The sequence below is a fragment of the Adiantum capillus-veneris genome, chromosome 22 (genome assembly GCF_014529385.1).
Source record: "Adiantum capillus-veneris isolate H3 chromosome 22, ASM1452938v2, whole genome shotgun sequence".
Lineage (NCBI taxonomy): Eukaryota > Viridiplantae > Streptophyta > Polypodiopsida > Polypodiales > Pteridaceae > Adiantum > Adiantum capillus-veneris.
In genome coordinates, this window is record NC_140952.1 from 72926703 (window position 1) to 72950911 (window position 24209).

At 42.1% G+C, this 24209-nt stretch overlaps 1 pseudogene; it reads left to right on the forward strand.

Annotated features, from left to right (window-relative positions):
• Window positions 1–6919: 6919 nt before the first annotated feature.
• The window catches only part of LOC147429581 (uncharacterized), a 78583-nt pseudogene continuing 61293 nt past the window's right edge, over window positions 6920–24209 (forward strand).

Genomic DNA, 24209 nt, shown 5'->3' on the forward strand with positions numbered 1-24209 from the left:
GAGTGACAATAGGTTTGCAATCCTTAAGTCCAAACTTACATAGCAATGTCTCTATGTAACTTTTCTGACACAAGGCAATACCACTATCACACTGCTTAAATTGTATACCCAAGTAATGATGCAACAGTCCCAAATCTTTCATCTTGGAAGTAGCATTCAAATCATCCTTAAATTCAGCAATATGTCTCTCATTTGTTCCAGTGATCAGCAAATCATCGACATAAAGAACCACAATGAGAAGTACATCACCCTCACGCTTTACATACAATGTGCTTTCTCTGTTGGACTGTTACAATAGCCTTGTTTGACCAAATGAGTGTTAGCTTTCTCATACCAAGCATGAGGAGATTGCTTCAACCCATACAAAGACTTCTTACATCTGCACACTTTGTCCTCTTGTCCTTTCTTGACAAAACCGTGAGGCTGTGTTACATAAACTTCCTCAAATATGTCACCATTCAAGAAAGCAGTAACAATGTCTGATTGATGTACATCCCAACCAAAATGAGCTGCCAATGCACATAGAAAACGCACAGTAGTCATACGACAAGTGGGAGAAAAAGTCTCTTCATAATCTATGCCTTTCTGTTGTGCATAACCCTTTGCAACAAGTCGATCCTTATTGCGATCGATCTCACAACAGGGTTGCGTTTTAACTTGTAAATCCACTTCGTACCAATGGATTTTTTGCCAAGAGGCAAATCACATAAAGTCCATGTGTCATTTTTTATAAGTGCATCATATTCTGATTGCATGGCAGCCATCTAATTTTTTGAATTATGTGCTTCATCAAAAGACAAAGGTTCCTTGACATCATGTAAGCTAGACACATCCAAACCATAACAATCTGATGCAAAAGATGCATGGCGAGAGCTTGAACGAGTACGACTAGACAAAGGTGCATCCAATTTACTATCACACAATGTATGCACCAGCCATTTCGACATACCTTTAGCCTGCCCATTTTCATCCCTTTCCTCATCAAGTACATCATGTACATCTGCATCAGTAATAGGCTGATCTATACCATTTTTGGAATCCCCCATAGGCTGTACATTTGCCTCATTGGAATTTACATTCAAACTTCCTCCACTAAAAAGAGGCAACAAAGTGTCATAAATGTCCTGTGAGCCTACATTACTGTCTCTAGTACATGACAGCAAGGGCTGAACAGAATCTTCCACAAACTCTACATCCCGTGAAACCAGAATACGCTTTGTTTGCGGATGATACAACCTATAACCTTTGCTTTCAGCACTATAACGAACAAAAATACATTTGACAGTCTTATCATCCAATTTTTTGCGCTGTGTTTGTGGCAACAAAGCATATGCCAAACAGCCAAAAACATGCATGTGCTCAATAGAAAGCTTTCTATCATGCCATGCTTCATATGGAGTAATAGACTGCAAAGCTTTTGTAGGACACCTTTTTAGTACATAAGTGGCACACATGATGGCCTCAAGCCAAAAAGAATGTGGAAAATCTTGACTTTTGACCATACATCGTGCCATTTTTGGGAGTGACCTGTTTTTCCTCTGAGCAACACCATTTTGCTGAGGTGTATAAGGCACTGTACAGTGGTGTTTTATCCCACAACTAGCCAGAAATGCATTAAATTCATGAGACATATACTCCCCCCCTCAATCGGAATGGAGGGTGCCCATAGTACATTTTGAGACATTTTTAGCCACAGCCAGAAATTGTTTGAAGCACATAAAAACTTCGGACTTCGCTTCAAGCGGAAATACCCATGCATGCCTGGAGTAATCATCAATGAAAGTCACGAAGTAAAGGTAATTGCCCAAGGACAGAGTTTGCATGGGCCCACAAACATCACTATGCACAAGCTGCAACCTGCATGTGGCCCTAACTGAACCATCCTTTGGAAACTTCAAACGCTGCATCTTACCTAAAATACAGCCTTCACAAACATGTTTGACGGGTGCTTCAAGAGGTAGCAAAGAAGCAACCATATCAGATTTTTGCAAACGCAGCAAACTGGCAAAATTCAAATGACCAGAACGTGCATGCCAAAGTTTTGCAACTGCATTTGCAAAATTTTGTCCACACTTGGCATACAAAGTGACCTTATACAACCCACGACACAAAAGTCCAGATGCAACAATCTCATCACCAAAACTGAGATCATGAACTGTACATTTGTCATCCACAAATTTGACTACAAGTCCAAGTCAAGCAAGTGCAGATACAGATAGAAGATTCTTCTTGATCCTAGGTACATAAAGTGCATGAACAAGTGTGAAAGAGCTGCCATTTGCAGCAGTAGGTACAATCTCTCCAACTCCTGGAACCGGATAAGAGGCATTGTTGGCACAAGTGATTGAATTCCCATGAGGGACAGACTCGAGAGAGGTGAACAATTCACAATGTGAGGTAATGTGCTTTGTATCACCACTCTCAAAATACCACACATGTGAATCAGCATCACAATCTCTTTTCATAGAAGACTCAACAATGGCTATATTTGTAGTGGAACCAGCATTTGCAGTGGAAGGATCCTCTTTCTTCTTAGCCTCGTTGGCCTTCAACTTAAGACACTGCTTGATCAAGTGATCATTAGCTTTACAATAATGGCAACACATCTTATTTTTTCCCTTATCACCAGAATTTTCAGACGAATTGTTGCTAGCAGAAGCATTAGGAACATAAGTTTTGCCACTCGCAGCAGAATCATAAGAAGTGGCTACATTGCTGTTACCACCATTTCTTTGAGAAGCAATAAAAGCCTGTTCAACTGCACGCTACCTAGTCCTGTTTTTTTTGAAAAGTGACTCTTGCAACAACAATGTGCATAATGCATCAAACTTGACAACTTCGGGATTTCCTTGTGTCATCAGTCTCCAAGTACTAGCAAAATTCTGGTATGAATCTGGTAAGACATCAAGAACAGTCTGCACAAGGGAACTGTCTGAACTGACTTCACCTGCAAAAATAAGTTGCTCATGGATATCCTTGACACTAGCGAGGAAAGTGTCCATATCATCTTCCTCATTCATAATCTTCGAGTTCAGCTCTTTACGCAACAAAGCAATTTTAGCCTCATTACGGCTTGCATAAAGACCAGCCAAAATATCCCAAGCCTGTTTTGCAGATTTTGGTGAACGGATGTAAGGAACAATGGTGCGCTTCACAGACAAAGCAATCAATGCATGAGCCTGCGCATCCTTTACATCCCAATGAGATTGTTCTGCCGTAGGCAAAACAACTCTAATAGCAGCAATCCGGATCCTTGCAGCAAGACCTGCAACATCCTCAACATTGCCTGCATCGTCAGAACCAGGACGTACATCAATTCCCTGCATAATATTCCAGACACCCTTTGACACAAGAACATGTTGCATCATGTAAGCCCACATAGGGTAATTGTCCCCATCCAACCTGTCCTCAACAGCAAACATCTTGAACACATATGTGTTGTTGTCAGCCATGGTAAATGCTTCACCTGATGGGAAAACTGCCCGAAAAGAGGAGAAACAAAGTGGGAACAACACGTGCTATATAGCACAAACCGTAGAAGACTACAAGGCACCTGTTATGCAAAATCGGCACTGACAAAAAATCTGCACAAAATGACAAAATAGCATGTGCAGCACTGCCTGTAGTGGAAACGGAGGCCGAAATTAGTCCGAATCAGAAATTTGAGCAGACTGAGCTCTACGAGTTCTCCCGAACTATTTACCGACCTGCGAACGCTCGCCAAAGATGAATTTTGTGTTGTTAGAACTCTGGCCAATATCCTTCATGTCTGTGTATTCCCATGCGAAGACATCTTTGTCGTTCATCAACAACATGAACAATAGCTTCTTGAATACTTCATCCCATTTTTTACCAACCTTGACCATCTTGGGATCTATTGATGTACCAAGCTCAGCTCCTACAATTCTTCTCCTTCCTCTTTTCTACGGGTTTTTCTTTATTGATCTTTGTATCTATTTTAGCCATTACTATGGCTTCCTATCTTGTGTGCTTTTTAACTCTTCCTATTGTTATTTCTCAATCTATAGCACATGTTCCTTGGTGAGAAGTTGGCCTGATTTTACTTGCTCATGTGGCTTTGCTAGTTGCTCTTGTTGTTGTGCTAGCTACTCATGGTGCACTATTAGCACAACTATGTCAAACATGGGTATAGTCTGAGGGATTGCACTCAAAAATTTCTTCTTCTTCTTCTAAGTCTTATACGTCTATTATTGCTAAGTTGATGGTTTGAGCCCAAAGTGATTTATGAGCTTGGTCCAAGTTGTCTTTGCGGGCTTTGCTCACCATAGGGATTCTTACCCTCTTTTTCCCATGCTTGATAATGATTTCATTACAAGGTAAAAAATAACGCCCCTTCCAGAATTTGTAAGTGTAGATGGGTTGGAAAATGTATCTTATCCATAAATCTATATGCATAGGATTTGCAACAAATCTTTCATAAGTTTGCCAAAAATGGCACTTTATAGTATATTTTTTGCAAGTTTATCTCCCAAAACCACAAAAGTGTGGAAATTTTGGGCTAATCTTTGAACAAAGGATTTCTGTGAAATAGCCAAAAGATCTTAAAGACCCTTGAAAAATAGACAGTAGCCTATAAATAGCCAATGGTTTTTTATTTGCTTCATTATCTCCCTAATCTAGTCTTAACCTAGCTGTTTTGCATGGTATAGGATAAGTTACTTCATCAAGTTGCATTTTCAACACCACAAAATTTACCTTGTAGGGGAATCCTCATATTATAATGTATTGGTACTTCAATAAATCTTGTGGTGGAAGTCTTCTTTGGTTTTCTATTTTGACTTACTAAGAAAAATGCTTCCTGTAGTGTTGGTGCACCAATTTTTTGGTAGACTACTTCTAGCAAGATGTTTATACCTAATCCTTGATCAAGTAGCACTTCATTAAATTTTTTGCCAGCATATGAAACTTTAATGGTGGGAACTCTAAAGTCCGCATCATTTGCCTAAACATTTGCAACATCCTATTTGAGATGCTTAGTCAACAAGTGTTGTCTAAAATTGAGTACTAAACTTAACAACTTCTATGATGGTATTTACACATTTTCCTTACACAATTTTTCTAAGAAGGTTGTTTGGTTGTCTAGCTTCCCCTCCTCCTATGAAATAGGGTTGCTTCATTGCTTGGTTTACTTGGTTTTCTTATTGCAATGTTTTCATTTCTAGTGCTATATTGTCCAACTACTGCTAGGATTGCCTTCTTATCATCCTTGGTTTTTCCATTTGACGGGACTTTTTTGTCTAGTAGATGCTCTTATAACTGCTAGTACTAGTGGCACTTCCTCTTCTTTTTGATGTTGCTATGTCACACATAGTGAAAAATCACAAATCATCAACTCCTTGGTTCTCCCTCTAGGGTTTTCTCTTTTTTGGGAAATCTATTGTATGTTTCATGGGTTTCATGTATTATTTTCTCCCAACATTCTTGATGTTCGTACAATTGATGAGCATTGTTATGCACTGTTTATGCACTATTGGTTTGGAGGTACTTGTAGTTTCTTTGTAATTTCTAGGTGGGGGGGTGAACCTTTGAATAGGCATGTCTCTCTATTCCGTGTGTTTTTACGATAGTGCACAATTTGGACCAAACTTGTGTCCATCTCTAGAACAATATTTGCATCTTTGTAATCTTTGATTTTTTTTACGATACCCTTGTTGCCCCAATATGGCATTGGAAAGTTCTTAGGTGGTCTATTGAATGGTCTAGAGTGTTGTGTAGGTAAGACGCCTTATATGTGGTGATGTCGTCCTTAGGGTCATAGATCCCACCATGGGGTTGACTCTGGTCTTTGGATTATACCAATACTAAGAGGTTGAGGGACTATCCTTTCCACATACTAAGCAAGGAGGTTTGTCTTTTTGGGATCAAGGCACTACACCTAGGGTTTTAAGCTTTTCTAGAAATTTGTCTTAGTTGTCCTCCTTCTCTTTCTTAGACTTCTTCTTCTTGCTCTTGTTGTGCCGGGATAGTTTTTTCTTCTTCCTCTTGTTCTTGGCTTCACCTTTGAATGTGCCTCCTCATAAGTTTTATTTGTGTCGTTTTTTAAGCTATCAACATCATCTAGGGCTTCTGCCTTCTTTGCAATTGTATTTGACTTGGTATATCCTAACCTGTTTTCTACCATCTTAGCTTATTCAACAAGATTTTCTAGGCCACATGCAATTCTACATTGGCTATTGTTGTCTTGATGAGGCCTTGTATCCTTTGAAAAATATTCTACCAACATTTCAATTACTTGTCTATTTGGTCCCTACAATCTCTTCATCAAGCTCCTCTGGGCATAGTCTTTCACTAATTGATCTCCTTGCTTGACCTTCTTCAAGACATAACTATGTGTCTAAGTCTATCTAAAAATGATTTGGTTAGCTGGTCCATTAGAAAGTGAATGGGGTATAGAAGGGCCTCTTTATTTTGAAGTTTAAGGAAATGCTTAAAGCTTAAGCCAAGTTTGAACAAGCCAAACTGCTTGGTCAAACTGGAAAAGTTGTATTTGTTATGAAGCTTGATGAGTGTCAAACTGTCAAAGATCAACGGCTCAAGGGGATAAGTGTTACACTGATGAACACGGCCTTGGTGGGCGTCAATGTCGAGCTAGGTTCTAACAAAAAGGGAAAAACGTGTATAGGTGCTCAATTAGGGAAGAATATTTAGTGTTTGGCAGCTTTTCATCTCCCACATGAGACATGAGTCCCTGAAATGGTATTTCAATCGCATGCCAATCGTTGACGTCATTCAACAACAACAGGAAGGTCAAAGATTACATGTTTTAGGTTTGGGTTCGTTCCAAGTTGAGTCGCATTTGGCAGGAGACTTGAAAACTCTCAAGTGTATGTTAGGGTGCAAACAAGGTGCAATGATCCTATTTCCATGCATTTATTGATGTCACATCAGTGAAGTCTCCATGGCAAATGAGGGTGAGGGTGCAAAGGCCAGCAAGTCAAAGGGTGGTAAGGGAAAGGGTGGCAATGTTGCAGTCAACTCTGCAAAAGATGTGCCCACTACACAAACAGTGAGTAAAGCACTACAACAATAGTCTTAAGATATCCTCAGTTGTGACCAAAATGTACCCCCTAGTCGAGACATGGATGATCCAGATTGGAATACTACTCTATTGTATTCCACTGATCAATGTGCATTTGTGGTACCCTTCATGCCCATTTATGAATTCTTGACAACAAGAAAAAGATGGGATCTCCAAGCCTTCAAAAATTCCTCAGAGGGCAAAACAATGTGCAAAGAAGAAGAAGGACAAGCTCACACCGAGAGAGCTACGGGCCCAGTAGGAGAGGAGGACAAAGTACAAAAATGAACCTCCTCAATGTGCCATGCAACTAGCTCCTCCACAACGGCCAAAAACACAAATAAAACGGAGATGGAGGCCAATAACAGTTGCTTTGAGGGAGATTAGGAAATATCAAAAGAGCAACGTACCTATTATACAAAAAGAAGCCTTCTCTTGGGTGGTGAGAGAGATAATGGACAAATATAGTGATTATGTGACCCGCATATTGTGTGCAACTTTATTGGGCCTACAATACACTGACAAGCCCAAGCGCAAAATAGACCCCAGCGGCTTCTACGCCGCCAGGACCATGCACACTGAACTCATTCACGAAGAGCAAGCAAGGGGCACCACCTAGCTTTGAGCGGCTAGGACGCTGACAACAGTGATTAAAATAACAGTAATACAACACACCGGAGAGAGAGAGAGAGAGAGAGAGAGAGAGAGAGAGAGAGAGAGAGAGAGAGAGAGAGAGAGAAAGACGTAAATGTAGATGATGAGAACCCCTCGAGGTGTGAGGGTAATCTTGATTCAAAGTGGTATTTACAGAAAACTTAGCTTCAGCGAGATGGAGACCGTGGTGATATATATATATATATTGATCTGAGCCTATCACAAATTTTTGTTTATCATATTTTGTTGGTTTTCCTTGCTTCTAAAGGTTTACAATAAAAGAAAGAGTGAGAACAACCTCTTGGAAAAATTAAAAAAAATGATTTGATAGGAATTTTTTCTTGACTAGTTCACCGGAGGTGAAAGGTAGAGGGAGAACCTAGTGGTAAAGGGAAGGGAAAATATGTAAATGTGAAAAGAAAAGATATGATGTGGTTGTGGAGCCATGCACCCATGATTCAAGGGTCATGAGTGGCTCATATCGTCATGGCTTTGGAGCCATATGATGATTCAAACAAATGGGACCCAAGTGGAAGACTTGGTAAAGGAAGGAACCAGACACATGATTTTGCTGAATTTTTAAAAAATACTTCCACTACGATCCAAGAAAAGTTGTCTTCATCAAAGTTGTAGCTGATGAGCTGGAGATTCTGGGCATATTTTTTTTATAATTTTTGCATCTACGGTCTAGGAGATATGGCCAAAATGGCGGACGCCAGTTTTTTCAACTGTGGTGGAGACCACCCCCTCTACCTTTACACACACACACCCTTCCTTTTCCACATTGAGACCTTCTCTAAAAATCAGCCATTAGTCTTCTCACCCTCCTCTCCTTCCTCCTCTCTCTCAAGCTCAAAAACCCATCAAAATTCCTCTTCTAATCACCTCTCAAGTCATGCTTAATCTTGTTGTAATTCATAAGTTCTCTTTCAACCCCTTTCTATTATTACTAGATATGTATTGATTTTATGTAGATTCTTTACATTTTAAAATAAGGAAGCTCTTGGATTCAAGCTATGGAGGAAGGAGTGAAGACAACACAAGTGATGATGGAGCTAATTGGTCAACAAATCACTTGGAAGGAGCTTCTTCATTGGTTGAATGTGCCTAATCAAGCTTCATTTGTACAAATTACACTTGGATCTTAACCTCACTCCTAATCACTCTCTTTCCTATATAAAGAGGCCTTCCCCTTTGTAATTTCAAGCCTCCCTCAGCCCCATTGAGTCTTTGTATCACTCACCATGAGCCCATAAGCTCATTCATTCACTCTATTCTTGCACATTCTAGAGTGCAAATTGTTTCATGCTAGTAATCTCTCCTTCTCTTACTTATGTTAATTAAGAGAAATCTTGTATATATGTGTGAGAGTGCTTGATGTGATCTTGGCTAATCCTTGAGTGGTTTTTTGGTAATCTACATGCTATTTGTGTTGGGAGTGTTTGAAGTCATCCATTCCTTGCACACACACTAAGGTTAATGCTTCATTCATAGTGATCTCTCTCTCTCTCTCTCTCTCTCTCTCTCTCTCTCTCTCTCTCTCTCTCTCTCTCTCTCTCTCTTTGTGTAGCGGTCCTAGCCCACGCTTCCAAGACTAGGTGGTGCCCTTATCTCATTTCCCTTGTGGCGCAATGGAGTTTGTTTTGGTGTAGAGGCGGCCATTCCAAATTTCCTTCGTCATAAATTGGTGCCCCCACGGAGGAGTTCTCAAGCAGCGCTCTATCAATCCTATGAAGGAAGATCCATCAAATTCTCCGAGACTTCCACTATGGTCTCCCCAAGAAGCTCGAGAAAAGAAGCGTCTTTATCGACAAACGACACGTATGCGGGTAAAGAGAGTTAACTACACACACCCTTCTTTGCTTCAAGGAAAATCTTGTAGTCATCAAGTCCCTAGGTCAAAAAATTGTGTTGAGTGCTTTGTGGCTAGTGTGAAGACACTTCCTTTGAAGCCTCGACTTCAGGTGGTGAAAGCACTCTCAAACTCGGGTATTAACAAGTTTTTGGAGGGGGAGCTACACATCAATGGGGTGCGGTATTGGCAAGAGGCTACATATGGTGATGCACTCCAACTACTACTAGCAAGAAGGCTCAAGGTGGTTGAGAGGGTAGCCATCGAACCCTATGAACTCTACAAAGCTGAAGATGGTCACACCAAAGCTAGGCTAATCACTGGTGAGCAAATTCTTCGCATCTCTCAAATGGTGGGATCCAAGAGAGCTCAACTTCAATGAAGTGCTTCATGGAAGCTTGTATTTAATGCACCAATGAATAATCCCATTTTCTACAACTTTCAATCAGTTCAGAATATTAGGGTGAATGTGCGCATTGATAGAAAGATTTTTTTCCAACAAAGATTGGTCTTCTATTTTGGAGCTGAGAGGTTGAGAGAGATATTGTTGTCCCCTGACCCTATAATATTTCCTATTTTGGAGTATAATGTATCTTTTGATGTTCACATCTTCATCTTGCTTTAAGCATACTCCATGAATCATAGGGATTTATATGGACCTTTCCAACCTCTTGCTAGACAAACTGTGCATATAATAGCTAGCACAAAGCTTAGGTTCCAAAACATCATAAGGAACTTACTAGGCCCTCGTCGTCTAGCTGAGATTAATGCATCTATCAATCCATTTATTCTACCCTTAATAAGATATGATTTGGGCCTAGACGTTTTCATCTTTGTGCTGTATTGAGAGGAAGGCAACCCACTTTTATGATGGCTTTCCCAAATTTTTTTGGGCGTAGTGGGGAAAATGCTGGGGATTTTTTGGATAACTTGGAGATGGCTTTCCTTGTCTCTGGGAGGGATGATGAAGCATTGAAATTGAGAGCTTTTCCTTTGGTGCTCAAAGAAGAAGCTAGGGTATGGTTCCAGGCTCTAGATCCAACCCAAAGAATTGATTGGGAGGGATTGAAGGCGGCTTTCCTACGAAGATTTCAACGAGCCAATTCGGCAGAAGAACTATGGCAACGGCTTCTGGCCCTTCATCAAGTTGACCCTCATGGTTATGCAACCTATGAGGAAGGTTTTCTGAAACTTTGGGGGCAATGGTCAGACTCACTAAACCCTAGTGAGCGAGCTCCCAATTGCCTCCAAAAGGATCGATTTATCTCAGGTTTGTACCCCTTGCTAAGGGAGAAGGTAAAAAGAAAATTTCCAAATGCTTTTGAAGATGCCTTAAGAATTGCTAGGGGAAAGAATAGAAAGATTCTCTATCAAGCCCAAGCTGGCCAGCTAGCTTTGGGAGGCAATATCACAACTATGGAAGCTTCTCACATACCTCCAAATGTGCCTAATGCACCAGGCCTCAATAGAGGTCAACAAGAAGATATGCTCCAACAAATAAACAATCTCACAAACCAGCTAGAGGGGTTGAGAGTAAATCTTGTGCAGGGTCAAGCAAGGGAAATGTTGTGTTAAAATTGTGGGGAAAATGGCCACGGCATGTATAATTTCCCTCATCCCAGAAGATATGACTACCTTGTCAGAGGTCCTCGACAACAAGTAAGTCCTCCCCGTGCTAGAGCTCAAGCACAAGAGCAACCGCAACCTCAAATTTTGCAGCCACCTCGTGCTCAAGCTCAAGCCCCTGCTACTCAACCAAATGTGAGCATCATAAGGATGGAGGAGGTCCTCAAGGGCAGAAGCAACCAGGAAGAAATAGCTAAAGGGAAGATGAAGATAGATGAAGTGGCTACAATGCCTATCAAACGTGTGCGTGTCCATGATGAAGTAGGTAAAGAAACAAGCAAGGATGCAAGCAATGAAGCAAGTACATCTCGGGAACTAAAGATGAAGCCAAGAAGAGAAAGACCCGTACTAGGTCTCAAATTGACATCTCTGATTTCCCTATGGGATCTCGGACACAACCTTATGACTTGACAGCTGATGTGAGTTCTCAAGGACCAGAGATTACTTGGCCACAACTACTTCATATCTCCCCAAAGCTTTGACGACAATGGTCAAAAATGGTGAGCACGAGGGCAAAGCGAAGTAAGCTAGTAAGTGTAATCAAAGCATATGGTCTCAAGGATATAGTGCCTTTGGTGGAGGCTCAAATCAAGGGACAACGGATTCCAAAAACTTACATTGACAGTGGAGCAGAGGTTTGTGTCATGACAGAAAAGCTAATGAATCAATTGGGTTTAGAGGTAATGGAATCATCAAACTTTAGGGCAAAAATGGCCAATAATGTCTCTGTCACTTGTGTGGGTGTAGTGAAAGCTTTGAGAGTTTCTGTTTTTGGAATCACTACAGAGGTTGATGCTTATGTGATGCCAGTAAAGGGAGAAGGATACCCCCTTATTTTAGGACGACCTTGGCTCATGGGTATAGGAGCTAGGCAAGATTGGGCAACATGAGACTTGGAGTTGAGGCCTCGCATGGGTGGCCATAGTCGGAAGGTGGTTTATAACCTAAAGAATGGGCGACAAGAGAACCTTGAACTAGAGACGTCAGCTGATGAGTGGAGCTCAAGTGGATGCTCCTCATCCATGGACGAGGAAGAGAGTTCAAGTGAAGAGAGTGATAGCACTCTCGAAGTCATGGGCGTCACCATAAAGGAAACTACCTCATCAGAAGACAACCCAAGGATCCAAATGGAGAATGTGTGGGATGCCAGCCTAGAGGAGATGTTATCCAAGGATATAAAGGAAGAAGAAAAGGAGGGTTATGTAAATGTTCTCAAGAAGCATGCATCATTGTTTATTTCTGATTACACTCACATTACAGGTGTCACTGCAGTGAAGCATCATATCCATCGAAAAGAAGGGAGCAAGCCAGTAGTACAAAAACTAAGAAGATTAGGAGTTGTGCAACAAAATGCACTGTTGTCTGAGGTGAAGAGACTCTTAGAAGCAGGATTCATATACCCAGTAGAAGATTCAGAATGGGTCTCCCCAGTAGTGGTGAGGCCAAAGAAGAATGGTAAATGGCGAGTGTGCGTGGATTACAAGCCACTAAATGCTGCAACAAAGAGGGACCACTTCCCTGTCCCATTTCAAGATGAGATTCTAAATGAAGTAGCAGGCCATGAGAGATACACAGTGTGTGATGGCTACCCTGGCTACTTTCAAATACGCATTGCAGAGGAGGACCAGAAAAAGACTACTTTCATCACACCATGGGGATGTTTTGCATTCGAGTCATGCCTTTTGGTCTCACCAACGCTCCAGCCACCTTTCAACGATTCATGAACATGGTCTTCCAACCTTACTTTGGTAAGTCCATAAGGGTTTTCATAGATGACTTTTGTATTTACAGCTCCAAAAGTATGCATCTCGGCAAGATTGATGAAGGATTTACTCGTTTAGCTAAGCTGGGTGGACAACTAAACAAGGACAAATGTCACATTGGGGAAAGCAAGGTTACACTATTAGGGCATGTAGTGTCCATTGATGGAATCGAGGTAGATCCTGAAAAGATAGAAACATTGCTAAATCTACCTTCCCAACTTCCATCAAACAATTAATCTCTTCTTGCAAAAGCTAAGATATTTGAGTAGATTCATACACTTACTCTCCCAAGTGATATTTCCTCTACAACAGCTGACTCGTCAAGAGACGCTTGTTTGGAGTGAAGAAAGTGATGGGCATTTTAGAGAGATTAAAAAAATGTTAGGGTCACTCCCTGTAATCCTCCAACCTTGTTGGGAAGAAACATTCTTTGTAAACCCTAGTGTGGGAGAAGAGGCCATTGGTGCTGCCCTCCTACAAAAAGATCCAAAAACATCCTTTATGAGGCCTGTGTATTTTGCTAGCCGCCTCATGGAAAACAGAGAAGGCCTACACCCTGATGGAACAGCTAGTGTTAGCTCTCATGTTTGCGGTAGCCAAATTTTGGCCATACTTGCTGCCGAAGAGGTTTGTAATTATCACTGTGGAGGATATGTTTCCCTATGCACTACAACATATGGAAATCTCTGACAAAATAGCAAAGTGGGTGGTGCGACTTCAAGAGTTTGATTATACAATACAGGTTGAAATAACAACTCGAGCATGCTTAGCCGACATTTTAACAAACAAGTGCTATGAAAAAGTTTTCCATTTGAAGAGAAAGGAACTTCCCCACCTCCAGCTCCAGAGGCTTTGTCAATGCTTATCGCCTCTACTTTGATGGAGCATACAAGAGAACCAAGGATAAGGCAACTGCAGGCATCGTGGTCTTATCTCCATTGGGAGAGAGGATCCATGGTGAAGGGATCACTCTAGAAGATGTCCACTCCAACAATGAAGCAGAATATCATGCTCTAATTCATGGCCTTTGTTGGTGCCTCGATAATTCAATTAAGAGATTAAACGCTTTTGGTGACTCCATGCTTTTGGTAAGGCAAATGCAAGGTACATGGGCTTGCAAAAATGCCCATGTCTCTACTAAAATGAGAGAAGCCAAAGATCTTATGAGGAGATTTAGGGAGGCACAAGTACATCATGTGCCAAGAGACCAGAACAAGCATGCAGACCACCTAGCATCATCAAAGTTAAATGAGTCAATAGTGGGAGCAGTGGCCATCAAACTTCCACTTCAGCAAGGCAAGGAGGACTTGGAAGATATTATGCACATTCTGGAGCAAGGAGAGGCTCCTAAACACTTGAATGCAGGGGAAAGGAGATGGTTAGCTAGAAAGGCTACCAGGTATCGCATAGTAAATGGTGACTTGTATTGTCTTGGTAAGGATGGTGTGCTTAGGAGAGTGCCTTTGAAGAGTGAAATTGAAGAGATTTTAAAAGCTTGTCACGATGATATGTGCGGAGAACACTTTGCACACGACGTCACTAGTAGAAAAGTTCTACAAGCTGGGTTTACTTGGCCAAGTCTTCATCGTGATGTCAAATACTGGTGTCAAACATGTGATGAATGTCAGAAAGTAGGACCACGACGGCTCATAGCTGAACCTCAGAACCCAATAAAGGTATATGGGCCCTTTGAGAAGTGGGGAATTGATGCCATAGGGCCTCTACCACGCACTCAGTCAGGTAAAGAGTACATCATCATAGGAGTAGACTACATGACTAGATGGGTTGAGGCTATGCCGACCAATAGAATTATTGCTAAGGATGTGAGTCAGTTCATCTTTGACCACATCTGTTGCCGGTTTGGCACCCCTCTTGAAATACTATCTGATAGAGGACCAGGGTTTAGAGCAGACTTGGTAGGAGAACTCATGAAGAAGCTAAATATTCAGCATCAACACTCTACTCCTTACTACCCTCAGTGCAATGGTTTGGTGGAAAAGGTAAATGGAATCATTTGCAAAATTCTCACCAAACAGGTACATGCCAGGCGCCAAGATTGGGACAAACACCTGAATGGAGCTCTATGGGCCTATAGAACCTCCTTCAAAACCACATTAGGGTACACACCTTTCATTTGGTTTATGGAAAGGAGACGCTTTTGCCCATTGAAGTGAAGTTAACAAGTCTTCGAATATTGGGTAGCCAGGTAGGCTCTCAAAAGGAGAAAGTACATCAAAGGATCATGGATTTAGAGAGGCTGCAACTGGATCGTGAAGAAGCCATCAACCACTATTCTCAAGAAGCAGAGAAGCGCAGAGAAAAGTTCAAAAAAGCTAGCATCCAAAGACATCAAAAAGGGATCTCTGGTGCTTCGATATGACAATCGTTCGACACTCGTAAGGATGGAAAGTTTCTTTTCCGATGGGAAGGCCCGTTCTTGGTCACCAAAAAGTTCAAAAATGGCTCTTACAGACTTCAAGACATTGATGGTAAAGTGCACAAGACCAGGACAAATGGATGGCATCTAAAGCCTTATCACATCAGGATAAGGTCAGCTCAAGATCAAAGAAAGTAGGGTAGAGGCATAAATACCCCTAGCCAGGTTTTGCGGCGCTATGATCCGAGCCTATCACAAATTTTTGTTTATCATATTTTGTTGGTTTTCCTTGTTTCTAGGGTTTTAACAATAAAAGAAAGAGTGAGAACAACCTCTTGGAAGAAAAAAATTAAAAAAAAATGATTTGATAGGAATTTTTCTTGACTAGTTCACCGGAGGTGAAAGGTAGAGGGAGAACCCTAGTGGTAAAGGGAAGGAAAAATATGTAAATGTGAAAAGAAAAGATATGATGTGGTTGTGGAGCCATGCACCCATGATTCAAGGGTCATGAGTGGCTCATATCATCATGGCTTTGGAGCCATATGATGATTCAAACAAATGGGACCCAAGTGGAAGACTTGGTAAAGGAAGGAACCAGACACATGATTTTGCTGAATTTTTTAAAAATACTTTCACTCCGATCCAAAAAAAGTTGTCTTCATCAAAGTTGTAGCTGATGAGCTGGAGATTTTGGGCATATTTTTTTTATAATTTTTGCATCTACGGTCTAGGAGATATGGCCAAAATGGCGGACGCCAGTTTTTTCAACTGTGGTGGAGACCACCCCCTCTACCTTTACACACACACACCCTTCCTTTTCCACATTGAGACCTTCTCTAAAAATCAGCCATTAGTATTCTCACCCTCCTCTCCTTCCTCCTCTCTCTCAAGCTCAAAAACCCATCAAAATTCCTCTTCTAATCACCTCTCAAGTCATGCTTAATCTTGTTGTAATTCATAAGTTCTCATTCAACCCCTTTCTATTATTACTAGATATGTATTGATTTTATGTAGATTCTTTACATTTTAAAATAAGGAAGCTCTTGGACTCAAGCTATGGAGGAAGGAGTGAAGACAACACAAGTGATGATGGAGCTAATTGGTCAACAAATCACTTGGAAGGAGCTTCTTCATTGGTTGAATGTGCCTAATCAAGCTTCATTTGTACAAATTACACTTGGATCTTAACCTCACTCCTAATCACTCTCTTTCCTATATAAAGAGGCCTTCCCCTTTGTAATTTCAAGCCTCCCTCAGCCCCATTGAGTCTTTGTATCACTCACCATGAGCCCATAAGCTCATTCATTCACTCTATTCTTGCACATTCTAGAGTGCAAATTGTTTCATGCTAGTAATCTCTCCTTCTCTTACTTATGTTAATTAAGAGAAATCTTGTATATATGTGTGAGAGTGCTTGATGTGATCTTGGCTAATCCTTGAGTGGTTGTTTGGTAATCTACATGCTATTTGTGTTGGGAGTGTTTGAAGTCATCCATTCCTTGCACACACACTAAGGTTAATGCTTCATTCATAGTGATCTCTCTCTCTCTCTCTCTCTCTCTCTCTCTCTCTCTCTCTCTCTCTCTCTCTCTCTCTTTGTGTAGCGGTCCTAGCCCACGCTTCCAAGACTAGGTGGTGCCCTTATCTCATTTCCCTTGTGGCGCAATGGAGTTTGTTTTGGTGTAGAGGCCGCCATTCCAAATTTCCTTCGTCAATATATATATATATATATATATATATATATATATATATATATGTATATATATATATATGTATGTATGTATGTATATATATATATATATATATATATATATATATATATAGAGAGAGAGAGAGAGAGAGAGAGAGAGCCTATAGTGCGTTCTCTAGGAAAAATTCCATATGCATGGAGATCCTACTCTTATGTGTGGCAACCCTTGGAGTTAGTGTGTGTGCATGGCTTCCTTCTCAAGTGCTGACTCTCAAGTTTTGCCATTGATAGTGACCTCTCATTGTTCTTTTATAGGTGCAGACTGCATTAGTTTAGGATAATCTAATTAGGTTACGGCCCTAAGCAAGAGAGACAAAGCAAGGAGCCGGTCCCAGATGGTTGATCCTTACTTTGTTTTAGGAGAACTTTAAAATGACATCTCCTAGGTGGGCCTTTGTGACCATCACCTAGAGAGAGGTGGCAATATACAAATGTTTTTTTTATACACGGTTTTGGCTTGAAATTGGAAAAATAGATTACCCTATGAGTGTTTACTGCGGAGATGCGTCGTGGACAAAATGCCAATGAATGGCAGGCTTTGCTGGTGCGTCGATGTAGCGCATTCGTCACTTTCGAGTCAAGTCGAGGCATGCCTTTAGCATCATTTCTTGATCTGTGGTCATCATCGTGTTTTGAAGATTCATCATCCGTCTTTGTTATTTTTTTCCTTGTTTCTTGTGCATACCGTGTGTGTGCGTTGTTGGTGTGTACACACACACTCCCACACAGCCCCATCTACCTCTTGCTCACTCTTTTTCTCTCTCTCTCTCGTCCTGTAAAATTCAGCCCATTCTCTCTCTTGTAATAAACACACACACACACACACACACACACACACTCATGAACACAGATGTACACTACATGCATGAGCCCACATACACAGTTACATATGTATGTGTATGTAAGTGTGTGTGTGTGTGTGTGTGTGTGTAAGTGTTTGTGTATGGTAAGAGAGAGTGAGAGCTGAATTTTACACGGAGAGTGAGAGAGAGAGACTAATGAGGTCAAGAGTGTGAGTGTGAGTGTGTGTGTGTGTAGGTAAGTGTGTGGAGAGAGAGAGAGAGAGAGAGAGAGAGAGAGAGAGAGAGAGAGAGAGAGAGAGATGGAGAGAGAGAGAGAGAGCGGGCGAGGGAGGTGGGTCGATGTGTGTATGGGGTTGTGTGTGCATGGGCTGCCAACAGAGGGGGAGAGAGAGAGAGAGCGAGAGCGAGAGAGAGAGAGAGAGAGAGAGAGAGAGAGAGAGAGAGAGAGAGAGAGAGAGAGAGAGAGAGAGAGAGAGAGAGAGAGAGAGAGAGCTAGATACAGAGGGAGTGTGAGTGGGTGTGTGTTTGTTTGCATGGAATGAGAGAGAGAGAGAGAGAGAGAGAGAGAGAGAGATTCTGTTGCATTTGCAATGGATGAGAGGGAGAGAGAGGGCGACCTTATCTTCGCTAGAGTGGCGCCATGGCCGATGACGAGAAAGAGAGAGAGAGCCTTGGCTGCGTGCAGACGAATGAGAGGGAGAGGGAGGGATGACGATAATGGAGGAGAGAGAGGGGGGGAATAATGGAGGAGAGGGAGAGGGTGATGCCAAGGGCGGCCCATTATTGACGAACGAGAGGTAGAGAGGTGGTGGAGACGGCAGTAGCTAGAAAAACGTTTTATTTTATATTTGCTTATTATTAATCTCCCCTTTGGGGTTGGTTCCCGCCGCCGTAGCTTCTCAAAGGCGGCCATCATCAGACCTCCCCTTCTGGCTAGAGGCATTCATGTCTCTAGCTCTTCTTTTGATTCTCTAGCACTGGAGTTGGAGGGTTCTCCCTCCTCTAGAATATCTACCATGAACTTCGGATCAAACCTTAAAAGGTTCCTTTTGAGCCTCCATCCATTGACTCTGGTCTTGTGAATTCGACCATCTGCTTCCATCAATTTGTAAGTGCCATTGGTGTATCGCTTTTTGACGATGAATGGGCCTTCTCATCTGGGATGAAACTTCTTATCTTTCCTAGTGTTGAATCTGTTGTTGTATCTCAATCCTAACATGCCTTTCTTCAGACCCGTTTCCTTAAGCCCTTGATTGAATGTGATTCCGCATCGTTCTGCTTGCATTGCATAGAAATTGATCGCATCTTCCCTATCTAGTTGAATCCTTTCTAGATCTAAAATGTGGTTGTTGCAGAGATGGGCAATTGGGCACAGTAATTGGCTAGCCATGACTCACAAGCTGGATATCTGTACCTCGATGGGTAGAATGGCCATGACTCACAAGTTGGCTAGCCATGACTTGCAAGCTGGCTATCTGTACCTCGATAGGTAGAATGGCCACTTTTCCATATACCAGATGGAAAGGGGTGAAACCTAGTGATGTTTGGAACATCGTGCGCTAGGCCCAAAGAGTGTCCATGAGATGCTTATCCCAATCACTTGTGTGGTTATTCACCTGCTTTGTGATGATCTTACAGATCATGCCGTTTACCTTTTCTACTAGACCATTGCACTGTGGATAGTCTGGAGTGGAGTGTTGGCATGTGATGCCTAAATTTTTCATCAGTTCTCCCACCAAGTTGCCTCTAAAACCTGGCCCTCTATCAAATATTATCTCTAGAGGTGTGCCAAAATGGCAACAAATGTGCTCAAATATGAACTTCGCCACTTCTTGGGTTGTAATGCGTGTGGTGGCTGCTGCTTCCGCCCATTGGGTCATGTAGTCTACACCAACTAGAATGTATAGTTTACCTAACTCTACCCTTGATAAAGGACCAATTGCATCTATTCCCCACTTCTCAAATGGGCCATATGAGATGATAGGAGTCTGTGGCTCATAGGTTAGTGTTCGATCACTCTATACTCGACAAGCTCTACATGTTTTACACCAATGATGCACCTCCCTGTTCAGACTAGGCCAAGAGAATCTTGCTTGTAGAATCTTCCTATTGATAATATCTAGAGCAAAGTGGCCGCTGCAAACACCATCATGGTAACTTGAGATCACCTCCGTGATTTCACTAGAGATTGAAAATCGTCTCAAAATTTGGTCTTTTCCCTTGCGGCATCTTGTTGCCTTTCTGACAAGCCATTGTTTCTGGCCCTTGGTATACCTTTTAGGACATTCTCTTGTATCTAAGAAGCTAATGTCATCAGGCATAGAATTGCTACCCTCAAAGAGAGGCAGCTTCAGTTTGATTGCTCCTACGGCAACGTCTTGTATTCTTTCCTTGGATAGAGCATCGGCTTCTTGATTTTTTGCCCTAGGGATATGAAATAACTGCACTCCTTTAAATTTTCTTAAAAGATCCTTAACTTGGTGTAGTTGGCCAAGAAAAACTTAATTTTTACAAATCCAGGTGCCATTTATCTGCCTTATCGAGAGCATGGCATCACCAAACGCATTTAGGCGTTGAACCCCTTGCAAAACACATTGTCCTAATCCATGAACTAGGACCGCATACTCCGCTTCATTGTTGTTGGAGTGGGAGTGTAGCAATTGCCCAATAGAGAAGACCTTTTCCTTTTTCTCATTAAAAATGATGATGCCAGTTGCAGCCTGGTCCACTGTTCTTTTGTAAGCTCCATCAAAGAAAAGAGAGTGATCTCCTTCTAGCTTAGGAATTTCCACCATTGGTGTCACTCCTTGGCCTGAGTATCCATCACATATTGTGTAGCGCTCATGGCCTACTACCTTGTTGAGAACCTCGTCTTGGAATGGAAGGGGAAAATGATCCCTCTTTGTTGCTGCATTGAGTGGTTTGTAGTCTACACAAACCCTCCACTTACCGTTCTTCTTTGGCGTGACCATCACTAGAGAGACCCACTCTGAGTCTTTGACAAGGTAAATGAAACCTGCTTGTAGCAAGTTCCTTAGCTCTTTGAGCAATGCCTCTTGTTGAACTAACCAAGCCTTCTAAGCTTTTTCACTATAGGCTTACTTCCTTCCTTGAGTCTTATGCGGTGTTGCAGCACTGTGATGCCTATGATCGTGTCATAACCATCAATGAAAAGTGTGGTGAAGTTACCCAGCATAGAGATGTATTCTTCTCTTTCTTCACTAGCTAACTCACTAGAGAGAATTTGATGTAACTTACTTGTATCCACCAAGGATCGCGTACCTGATGGCCCCTCTTGGTTCACTAGTCGTGTTTCAGATTGTGCTAATCACTTTGGATCTCTGAGGATGACTCCCTTCACTTCGATGCTATTGTCGCTCTCCTTAGTTTTTGTCATCTCTTCTTCTAAGGTGGTCAAAGAGTCAGTGGTGAAATCATCTTCCGATGCCTCCAAGATCATGTTGCGTTGCTTCCCAATCTTCATGTCATAGAATATGGGCTTCCCTTTAGCATCCTTCATGTGGATCATTCCGGTATTGCAGTCTTGCTTTGCCTCCATAGCCATGAGCCATGATCTTCCAAGAATGATAGGGTAGCCCTCCCCTTTGTGTGGCATGACAAAAATGTCTACCTCCACTTCTGTGTTGAATGCCTTCACTTTCACTCCATTCACAATGCGTACGCATTTCACTTTGACGTTATTTGCCATTTTAGCTCGGCAGGGTGCCGGTCTACTTACCTCTAGGCCTAGATGGTGCATCATTTTGTCACTCATGATGCATATTTGTGCACCACCATCTATGTAGACACTTGAGATACGCTACCCCTTGATGTGAGCATCCATGACAGGTAGGATCTCATCAAGATTCCTCCCAAAGATAGCCCTAGCTATCCTTGGTCTTGACTTCCTTGTACTTACCATCTTCGTCCATTGTATTCTCATCCTTGGTGCAAGATGGAGTAATTGGGGCCATGTTATTTTCAGACCCTGCATCAAAACATCTTGAACTAGGTCATATGGTTTAGCATACTCACCCATTAAAAAATCCACGATGTCGATCTTCCACCGAGGCTTAGACGTATACTTCCTAGACTCTTCTTTTCCTCCCTTTGAGAGGCATCTTCATGCCTAGCGCGCTTCACTCGCATCCACTTCTTCTACTTTTCATTTTCATTTGTCCTTCTATTTGACCCGCTCTTCCTAGCACAATTTTGACATATGCTAACTAGTACAATAACTTGAGCTACATCTCCAAGATCTATGACATATGATATATCAATAGAAAGCACTTGAAACAAGGAATCCAAATGTACAACCTTCGACAAATTTTGATATTATTTGTAAAAAATTTATCGGACGCCCAACTTTTTAAAGATGTGCTAACTTGAAATTGCTAACTAGCACAAAAAGCGCGATAGGTTAACATGCTTTCACCCCTTTGCCTTTTCTTTAGCTTCAAGGCTGCTTACTACTTGGTTTCCAGCAGGTGGTGGAGGTAGCGGTGGAATGCGAGGTTGTGGCGATGGTGGTGGTTATGTGGACGGTCGAAGGATTTGGACCGATGCAATCTGCTCTGGTTGCCTGGGTGGTGGTGATCTTGCCCTTGGTGGAGAGATCTGATTCTACCGCACTCCCCTATTGAAGTTTTTCCTTCTTGGATGAGGACAGTAGTACATGCCGTGGCCATCCTCTCCAAAGTTGTAACAATGGTAGTCTTCATTCTGTCTTTGTTGCCCTCTTCCTAGATCTAGATTTCTGACAGGTGCATGCACTTGTTGCACCAAATGTAATGAAAGATTCTCTAGCTGGTTGGTGATTTGGTTGAGTAGGTCTTGTTGACCTTCAACCGATTCCTGTGGCTGATTCCTCTAGATGGTTGCTGGGTGTGACTAGGTGTGGTTGGGCCCTTCCCGGTTCCTCTTCCTCAGTAGTTCTGTCTTGTAGACAAAATTTCTTATCTTCAAGGCAGGCTACTTCAAGTGCTACCTCATATGTAGCAGGAAATCTTCCCTTCACCTTCTCTTTAAGAATTGGCCATAAGCCAACCACAAACCGGTCTTTCTTTGAGAAATTGTGTGACCCTTCACCCTCGCTGAGCGATGCAATCGATCGTCCCCATAGATCACAAACTTCAATTTGTATGTTGCATACTCAACCATACTCCCTTGCTTCAACTCCATCAGCAATTGCCATAGTTTCTCAGATGTGGTGCCTTCTCCAAAACGCCTTAGGAATGCTGCTCTTAGCAGATCCCACCTCTCCTTGGTGGCTGGTACCGAGGCGTTAAACCATGATCTTGCTTCCACTTTCATTAACAGTGGAAAAATACGCAGACGTGAAGCATCATCATCCCTTCTAGAGACAACACATGCTATTTTAAGATTATCCAAGAAATCTGAAGCATCTTTCCGCACCTTACCCCGAAGGTTGGGAAGGAAACGTTTGCCATTGCCAAAAACAAGATATTTCTTCAAACCCTTTTTTTTCCAAACATAACAAGTAGCTTAGTGCGTATAGTGGCTTTCTTAAAGGGTTGGGTGGATAGATCAGAACACGATGAAAATGGAAACATTAAAAGAGTGATGGTAATCCAACACGGGGAGGATAATAGGGTTTGGGTAGCTAAGGATCTCTCCTAGCACCGCAACACCAAAAAGATACACAATCTTTTTTTGATAGAAGATTTTCCTATCTACATAAATATTTATGTGCATGTGTTGCAGAGACCTAAACGGAAAAGCGGTTGGTCCATTTTCCATAGAGTAGTTCTCACTTATACCCTTACCATGCTGGTGTTGACAAGTCAGCACATCCACAGGAGATCATCGCCCTTCATAGGCTCCACCTTCCCTTCATTGCTCAGCACCTATGGAGTGATGGCCATGTGTTTGACCACTCCTAGACTTTTAGCTATCAGCAGTTGCAAGTAGTTACCGTAGTCGGCTTGATGCATGAACTCCACATCATTTAATTGTAGCTCATCTCCGGCCCACTGGGTTTCACTCGTGGTAGACAGTTTCTTCAGGATGAGTTGTACGGGGAGAGGTAGAAGACCCTCTATCCGCCCTCCAAAACAGTAAGAACATTATTCAAACCACTCCTCTGTAGGGCATTGGAGCCTCCTTACCACCTCTACTCAGGGTTGTCAAAGTGAACTGGCAGCACTTGCATGTGCACTGCGAATTGATAGGCAATCTTCCACCGCTTTGCTTTGGATGACCTTCTTTTGGCAGCCTAGTCATGATTCTGATTTTCAAACTCAAAGCACTCCCATCGCCAAGTATTTCTTCTTCCTTGGGGGTCATGTGGTTTATGATTGGCCTAGACCTCCTTTTCCTTTGGCA